Source organism: Opisthocomus hoazin, chromosome 5 (assembly GCF_030867145.1).
Source record: "Opisthocomus hoazin isolate bOpiHoa1 chromosome 5, bOpiHoa1.hap1, whole genome shotgun sequence".
NCBI lineage: Eukaryota > Metazoa > Chordata > Aves > Opisthocomiformes > Opisthocomidae > Opisthocomus > Opisthocomus hoazin.
In genome coordinates, this window is record NC_134418.1 from 10,099,101 (window position 1) to 10,108,036 (window position 8,936).

The following is an 8,936-nucleotide window of genomic DNA, read 5'->3' on the forward strand; positions in this document are numbered from 1 at the left end:
GGTGATTGTGGAGCTAGGTGTGGTCTTAGATTCAGTTCAATTTTGAGATGCTTTAAGACATTTTGGTTGAAAAGCAAGACAGAATAGCTGTGCATGGAGTACTGATGGACAAATGTAGAGAGATTGGATAGATGAACTGGATGGAACAGTGAGCCAAGATACAATGTTCCAGATCTAATACTCCAGATATGCTTTCTGTAAGAACCGTTCTGCACATCCCAGGAGTCGATATGTGCCTTTGGAGTATGAACAATAAATCTTACAAGGTGCTACAATAGCAGCTTGCTTAAAACAACATACATCCATGCTGAACAGCTTTGTAAAATTGGAACCTGAGGGCTCAGTACTCTCTAGGATTCATCGCTTAGTGAGTTTTGCTCTCTGCTCGGTGGTGCCATTATTCAAGCCATGACAGTTTTTTCCATTACATATCCGTGTGTTTGGAACTGCTGAAAAAAAGATCCACTCCAGATGGAAATGTAACGTGCGAACTATCCAAATGCCATTTTTTCAAACAGCATTTCAAGAACAATTGTTTGAGACTTTACAATATGAGCACTAACAAGAAGAGGGAAGGAGATTTGAATGTGGCTTCCAGCAGCTTTTTCCCACTTAAAGGCAGTGTCATGGGACACTTCATTTTACACTGTCACTGGGCTGCAGGGTTAGGCCAGCTAAAGCCAGAGAACAGCTCCAGTAGGTCCTCTTTCATGGGGTGTCCCACAGGACAAGATCCAGAAGAACATAAAGGGTAGCTCAGCCTTGCTGTGCGGTGAGCTGGGAACCCCAGCCGGACTCTTCTAGGAATTGCCACTTGCAGGTCAGAGGGATTTGTGTTGATGGGCCCCTGCAGCTGTCCTCCAGGCCCTGCTGGAAAAGGTAATGCTTTGGCTAGGAAAGTATGAAGGAAACAGAAAGGTTCCAGCCCTTTCCACAGGGACAATTCTTTCAAAAAATATTTAGAAAAGCAGGGTTGGATCTCTAACTTGGAGAAAGTTGAGGGTGAAGCATTTAAAGATGAAATTTAAGAAGTGAAGAGGTAAGCAGATGCTACTGCACTCAGCAGCCTAGATTTATCCGTCAGGACTGTCTGAGGCAGTGTGAAGAAGCAGGGCTTCAGGCTGACCCCTGCCAAACTCGTCATGAGGTGCTGGGAACTGAGGCTGGGAAAGTCACGGTGAGGAGCTGAAAGAGACAACAGCTGTCTCAGCCTGCAGATTTCATAGATGGAAGGAACATTCCTTAGGAACTCCTTGAAAGGGTCCACTTCTACGGCACTGAAAAGGTTGTGGATGAGGAAAAAAGGGTCCAATCACATCACAGGGGGATTTAAGCTGTGTTAAGCTGATGCATTTTCTTGGAAAACAAGTGCTTTTTATATTATTGCAAGTTAAAATGCTGACATTTGTAGCTTTGTTAGAATTTAAGCCATTTATTTTTTTTATTGCCTGAAAAAGCATGACTAGGCTATTGCCATTTTGGGCTCTGTTTGGGGAGTGGTCTTCTGGGATGGATTAAACCGTACTGTGAGTCAATGTCTTCATCTTGCTTTTAAGATAATTATAAGGGAGTAAGCTCCATAGGTGTATGGCAATGATTTGTTTTGTCAATGTCTTAAGTACATTTGGACCTCTAAGTCTTTCCAGTACCTGCTGGCTCTTTGCCTACCACATATGTGTAGACAATCAGGCAGAAATTTCACATTTTCTGACAACTATTTTATTTCCATGCATCTGTTAACTTTGTGCAGTTCCACATTTCCCTATGAGTCTTTACGACAATAAAGCTAGAATTTGCCTCTCTCTTAGGGAGTTTGAAAACTCAGTTCCTACTAATTTCTCACAGAAAATAAGCAGCCAAATCTTTCACCTGTCTTTCTGTTTTCCCATCCAACTGATTTACAGAGGCTCATCGCCGTGTGAAACCCATGAATTGTTGTCTTTCATGGATTTCAGCTTCTTGATCAGTTCTCCGCGCCAAATTTCAACAGAAATATAAGCACTGAGGGTGGAAGTCTCTGTCACAGTTGTTCAAGGCTAGCTAGTTTTTCCCTTTGGGTATTTTTTCGAATATGTTCTTATACATAATGTATGTCTCTCTCCGTAGGCTTCTGCTTCGCAGTCCTCCAGAGCCTTGGTGCTTCCTTGTCAATAAAGCTTGGCACACTTTCAGCCACAGTGCTTTGGAGCTTTATTCTTTTGTGACTGAAAGAGTCACTGCCAGATAATGCCTGAGGAAGGCACAGCTACATGGGATAATGAAAGATTATGTCATTAGAAAGGGAAGCTTATCTGAAATAGTTTTTTTTCCACAGTTCTAATAATTAGGTTTTATTAGTTTTGGCCATTTCTTCCTAAGAAGACTAACAGTGGTGGTCAGGACTGAGCTGGACAGTCCAAATTTAAGTGCAGCAAGGAAGTGGCACAGGTCTGCTCAGCTTACTGGCAGGTGCATCAAAAACTTGAAAAAGAAAACTTGGTCCATGTTTTCAGCTTTAGCAACAATTTATGTTTTCATCTAGCAACACGATTTTTCAAGCTGACAGTGTTCCACTGAGTTTCTTCATAAATAATAATGATCTAAGTAACGGACTCGTTAATGATCCAATGTGGTGGAGGGGGGATAGAAGTTTCAGTGGAGGAGTGTGCTGCGATGTGAAGCAATTACATCCAAGTGACCCAGGTGCCAGTCTATTCCTGGGATAGACTGGGAGAACCCAGTGTTTGTGGGACAAAATACTGAGAGGTAGGGAAAGTTCTAGAAACTACTAAGAGCGTGTGCTGTTGCTGGGGAACAGAACAGCAGCAATGAGGCTAGGGAAGTCCAGTCCTTTATAACGTTAAACAGGCATGATTTATTAACCACATCAATTGTATAAGTAACCGTGGTATCGTAGAGGCTCAGCTGAAGCAGGATAGCCACTGCACAGGGGACAGTGCCACCCTGGGGCACATACAAACCCAGGGGCAGGAAGGTGGACAAGAATTGACAAAGAGACCAACAGCACACTGTCCCCACGCTGACAGTGCTTCCAGCACAGGGAGGTTGGGGATGCTGAGGGCCACTCCCAAGAACCATGGGGCTGCCACCAGTGTACAGCAGCCAGCCAATGCTACTCTGGATTCTCCATCCAGGCCCCTCCATGGCCAACACTGTCCCTACAGAAGCAGAAGATAGGAAAAGGAAGAGCTCAGCAAACCGGAGCATCTCTACCCCAAGCCATTGGTTTGCAACACCCTGAGACAGAGTAGGGACCACCTTCCACAGTTCTAGGAAGGGGAGCTGTCCCTGTCGATGGTGGGGAGGGACTGTATCTTATGTGATAGTACATCTCATTATGGGGAAATACAATGCTCAATTAGTCAGAAAAGTTGGTTTGTTAGAGTACTTCCCTGCTGGTTATTACCAATGCAGAAAATGCACATCATTTGAGAATTGCTCCATCTGTTGCTGTCTGAGAATTGAACTACTTTTATGACAGTGGCATCGAAAAATGTGGGGCCTTATGGATGCATTAGGCACAACTGCAGGGCTCAATTCAGATCTTGGCATCTCAGTTCCTCTGAGGCAAGGGCGGTCAACAATCAGGCTCAGTCTCTCAAGATTGAACACGGGGTGGAAAGAACAGTGGTCAACAATGACCTCCGAGGACTTCTGAGAAGCCAAGTGTCTTGGACAGCCTCTGTGTTCAGCCTCAGAGAGCCAGCAAGACCAAACTGGTGGACAGAAGAAGGTAACAGTAAGTACTCCTCCGGGTGCTTTTGGATCTGGCAAGCATCTTTATACAAATATCACTCAGCTGGTGGAGATTTGCAGGGCATTATGTTTAAATCTATTATCTCGTTTGCTTTTAGTATCTGTTTATGTTTTTCTGCAAAAGGCATGGGTACTTTCTCATGCACTTAGTCTCTGCTTCAGGGCCATTAGCATGCTTGATACAATTATAAACGCACTGAGCCACAATTCAGACTTTATGATGAGCTGTTTATTTCTTTCACTCTGGGGACCTTTCAGACATGGAAGTGCAATATTCATCCCCACATTTGAACTCCTGAAGTAATCATTTTTTTCTAGCTGGAATGACACTTTCAGCAGGCTTTCTGTCTCAGTGAGCAAAGCAAACATACTAATGGGTTAATAGCTCTTAAATTTACAAATCTTACACTTGTGTGTTTGTTTTAAGGAAGAGTACTGCACGAACACATATCTCAGCCAATTATTCACACCCCACTGTACTGGTATAGTATGCTATCTCTAAGTCAGCAATCAGAGGTAATTAGATTTTGGCTTATAGGAAAATGTCTGATTTGATCTTCGAGTTTCTACTTCTGACTTGCCAGTATTTGAAGCCTTTGGGTTTTTTCCTCCCTGAAGTGGAAAAATGGATGGTCAAGGTCAGGCGTTTCTTGGGTGCAGTTCTATTTACTTACAAAAACTGTATTTAATGTCCTGTCTCACTGAGCACTCCAGCACTGTTGTAATTCAAGGCCTCTTCTCTACTGCTGTCTTTGAGCACCAGCTCCACAGCTGCCTGTTCCCTGGAAAAGGAGATCTGGTTATCTGTGAAGTCAGTGAGCACTAGAAGCCATTCGGTGGGTCGCTGAACCCGTAGAAAAACAAGCTTCAAGTTACAGGAAGGCTGCAACAGAAGGCAGGAATGGGAAAGATAACACTGTTGACGATTCAGAAGCAAAATTGACCACTACAAAAGATCTCTATGCATTATTTATAGGGCAGGCTGGCACTACTGCTTTGAAATCACTGTGATCTCCTGTTTTGGCTGCTCCACTGTGGGTCTGCAGAGGAGTGGGAGACAAGATGATGCAGCAGAGGGAATGTGTGAGGGCCTAGGGAGAAGGCCATTTAGATGGGTTACGTGGATCAAAAGAAATAAACCTTGAATGTAGCTGGTGCACTTCACTGAGAGGTGTTTCTCAAGGTTTAGACAAGGTTAGCTAGAAACCTTCTAGTCCCTGCAAATGGGCATACAGCAGAGCTGGAACCCTGCTTTCCTCTTTTGAGTAGTGAGGAGCTATGCCTGGCCTCACAGGTCTAGGTGTGTCTAGTAAATTCTTTACACAAGAAGGCTTTGCATTTCCTAACCTAACTGTGTAAAACTCCCTTTCCATGCTGTGAGTTAATACTTGCTGAACAAACTTCCTGCTCATCAGTATTTTCACTGAGCTCAATACATTTGCATGCTGGAGGTTATGCGCATGCGTTAGGAACTTGCTTTATAGTTCCCTTGCTGAGCGGTGCATTGCCTTTGGCTCTCTTGCTAGAAGCGTGTACCTGCCATGTACAGCCACTTAATTTGCCCCCTGTTTGATTTCTGTGTTGAGCTCTTGCTGTTGTTGACTTGTAGCTATTAGGGAGTTCTCTGCCAATTAGACAGTGGAGATGAGCAGCAATGGGCTCCCAAACTGGCACTCGGATGCTCTGGCTGCTCAGCGCACTGCTGAGCTGCCGCAGGCTATCACAGAGCTGTTGGCAGGAACATTTTTCTTCTGCTTGCTGAGGGCTTTTGGGTCAGCCTGCAGCCTCACAAAATATATTCAAGGAAAAATTAGAGTTGAAGTGAAGTTCTTGCATAAGAGAGAAAGGCCAAAAAAACATTCTCTCTCTAGCAATTGTCAGGAAACAAAATTTTCTCTCTGCATTAAAATAGCCATCATCATTCACTGGGGAATAGCACCTGATGTTCTTCACTAAGGTAAGGTTCATAAATACAGCTTCACGGCTCATCGGAAGACAACTCATCTTCCAGAGCAGTTTTGGGAACCCCTGTAATTCCTTTGTGCCCCACTTTCCAGCTGAATGGAAGTCACATTCCCATTTCCAAGTGCCTGCTCTGTTTTACCTGGAAGCGGTTTGGATTAATAGCCATCCTATCACGTGTGGTGCTCTGCAGGACCTGCAGGGATTAACAGCAGCTCTTGCGGTTGTGGAGTCCTGCGCCATCCTGCCTGCTCGAGAAAGTGGATGTTAATGGTACATATTTGTGCTGCCTTCTTGTGACTTGTAGTTCTGTAGAGTCATCTGTCTTTAACCTGACTTCTTAGCCATGGTTTTTTTTTGCTTTTCTTCTTGATTTTTCTCCGTTTTGGCCAGCTGCTGGCAGTTCTTCTGGTAGACTAAAGCAGATGTTGCACCATTCTTCATATTTTCTGCTGTTTCCTGCTGGAGGTATCTCTCCTAGATAATAACTGGGTTTTATGTTACAGTAAAATACTTATTTACCCATGCTTGCCTAACTGCAATGAAATCTGTAGAGAAGCCTTTTATGTACTGATAACTTCTGTCTTGAGACTTCCCTGCAGAATGCCTGTGAACTATAGGGACAAATAGGGACTGGATTTACTAGAAAACAGCTCCTTTCATGTAGCAGGCCTTGTATTGCACTACAGTTATGCCCATGACATCTTTTCTCCGCACATGTCTAAATAAACATATGTGTCAGTCACCACATATCAAAAATGCTAACTTCCCAACAATGCAGATAAAACAGAAAATCTCCCCAGTGTCAGGGTGTGGGGAGAGGAATAGAAGGTGTAGAACAAAAGAAGGAATGATGAGCTTTGCAAACCTTGTGATGCATAACCAAAGTAGACAAATGTTACTGAAGAAGACAGCAGCTAAACCCTTCCTGGAGAGGCTAGGCGTAGACTGGATAGCCCTGTGGTATGTAACCGCACCATTGCACATCCGCCACGCAGAGCAGGGGCTCAGGTGTCCTGCTGGCATCATCTGGGCTGCTGAACTGTGCCCTCAGTTGGCAAACTATGTCAACAAAAGGCTGAGCTCAAAATCATCCCAAGTGCCTCCTCTGGAGGCTTCCCCCAGCCGGTCAGCATCCCTCTAGTCTTACCAGGTGCCACCTCAGCCACTTTGCCCTTACTGATCAGGCTCTGCGGTCCTGAGTAACCCAATGAGCCAAGCCAGGGAGGCCAGAGAAAATGGAGTGATGAAACTGTGTGTTGGGGCACTGTGACAAAGGCCTCCTCCCAAATGAGTTTGCCTCAGGTGTGTGCTTAACATGGTGAGGACCTTCTAACACTGTTACAACCACCAGTGCAAGGGCTTAAGGAAAAATTACATGTAAGTGGCATCATCCTCTGGGACATCAGTGATATAAAAATAAGAAGAAATAAAAATAATGTCTCTGTCACTTCGTGGCCTCCTGTAGTTTGATCCCTTTGAAACTGGAAATGAGAAAGTCCCTCCTAAAATTTCCCATCATCTTATAGGCCATTTGCTGACTGATCTGGAGCAACAAGTAAATGGAAAGATCTTCTTGATTTCACTGCACCCTTGTGGATTTTTATCACTGACATGAATTTCGGTGGCATTGCACCTTCTGTTCATGGTAACAGGATGTGTCTGCTAGATCTTCTCCTGGAGAAGACCTGCTCTGATCCAGGCTGGTCCTTCATTTCATTTTTATCCACACAAACTCACATTGCTTTTGATCAGTTAAGGCCAAAGTCAGAAAAGTTGGTCCAGATGATCCACGTCTAATGACACCTCTATGATTTTTTTTTTTTAATTCAGTTGGTACTTTTCTAATCTCTGCCAAAGCCTGCCAAAGGATCAGTACACTCTGCAGGAAAGCTTTTCTCACGTGGACACGTTTCAATCCAGCATGTGTTTCTTTGCTAGATGCTTTTGTACCTTGTTCCATGCTTAAATGATGACTGAGCTCTCCTGGACCCAAAGAGGGCCAATGACAAAAGATAAAACACTTTTGTTAGATGTAAACACTCCATGCAAATAAATGTTCGTGTTTACAAGAGCTCTTAGCTTTCTCCCCTACATAGGTAGTTTAATTTCACTGCTTAATAGACAACAGTGAAACATGATACCGTGTTTTTAAGCTTTTATTAATTTTAATTTTCCACAAATGGTTTTCACTGCAACGATCTCAACAGGAACCAGTAACACACATAATCACAAGGCCCTTGATAATGATGAAAGTAGATCTGCTGCCAGCAACTATTATGCTTGTCCTGGGACTGTGAAGAACATTACACACGCTTTTGTTTGGGTGAGATAAAGGGCAGTTTTACCCTGAAAAAAGGGCTGTCAGTGTTGCATTTTCTTATTCAGTGGCTTTGCTCCCTGCTCATGTCAGATCTGCTGATGTTAAGGGAGACAAGTAGAATTGTACTACCTCAGGGCTCCAACCGCTCGCTAACTAACAGTGTCAGATATGCTCAGTGGTTCATTATCATCCAAATTGATTCTTTACCACTCTCTGCATGGCTCCTCAGACCAGCATCTCAGCCCCCCAGGAGAAGCGCAATGGATCACAGGAGCTGTGAAACTACTTGGAGCAAGTTGGTGTCCAGTCAGGCAGCTTTCCTGTGCAGCCAGCTGCCTGCAGGACTAGTACAGCTCACAAGGGTGAAGTGGGTTGTCCCACCTCTGCACTGTCACCAGAATGAGTGACTGTCCCCATGCATGTGAGAGGGGAAGAGGTGGCAGCCTGAGAAGGAAAGGCAGCATTGCTTCCCTGAGAAGCAGTAAATGTGACCCCTTCCACCCTTCCGTGCCATTTGGACAAAGGAACTTCTCAGAGGCAGATTAAGCTGATCAATCGCTGATTCTCGCTATTTATCCGAGTACCAACATGGCCCTTGTCATCCCCACCAGTAAGCAGTTCTCTGAGTATAAAACTTGCAGCATCCCAGAGCGACAGGGCAGAGCAGCTATGCCATCACAGAGGTGCTGTCTGGTTCAGAGAAGTGAGGGACGAAATGTGAAGCGCACTGTGACTTCCAGCTCCAGGTCAGAGATGTGTAGGATGAGTCAGATCTACAAGATCAGGGAAGAGCTGAGTGCTGAGCCTGGGATTTACTATGACTCCTAAACCAGCCAGTGTGCCAGTGCCAGGGATGTATCTTAACTTTTGTGGCACTCACCTGGATTCGGAGGCT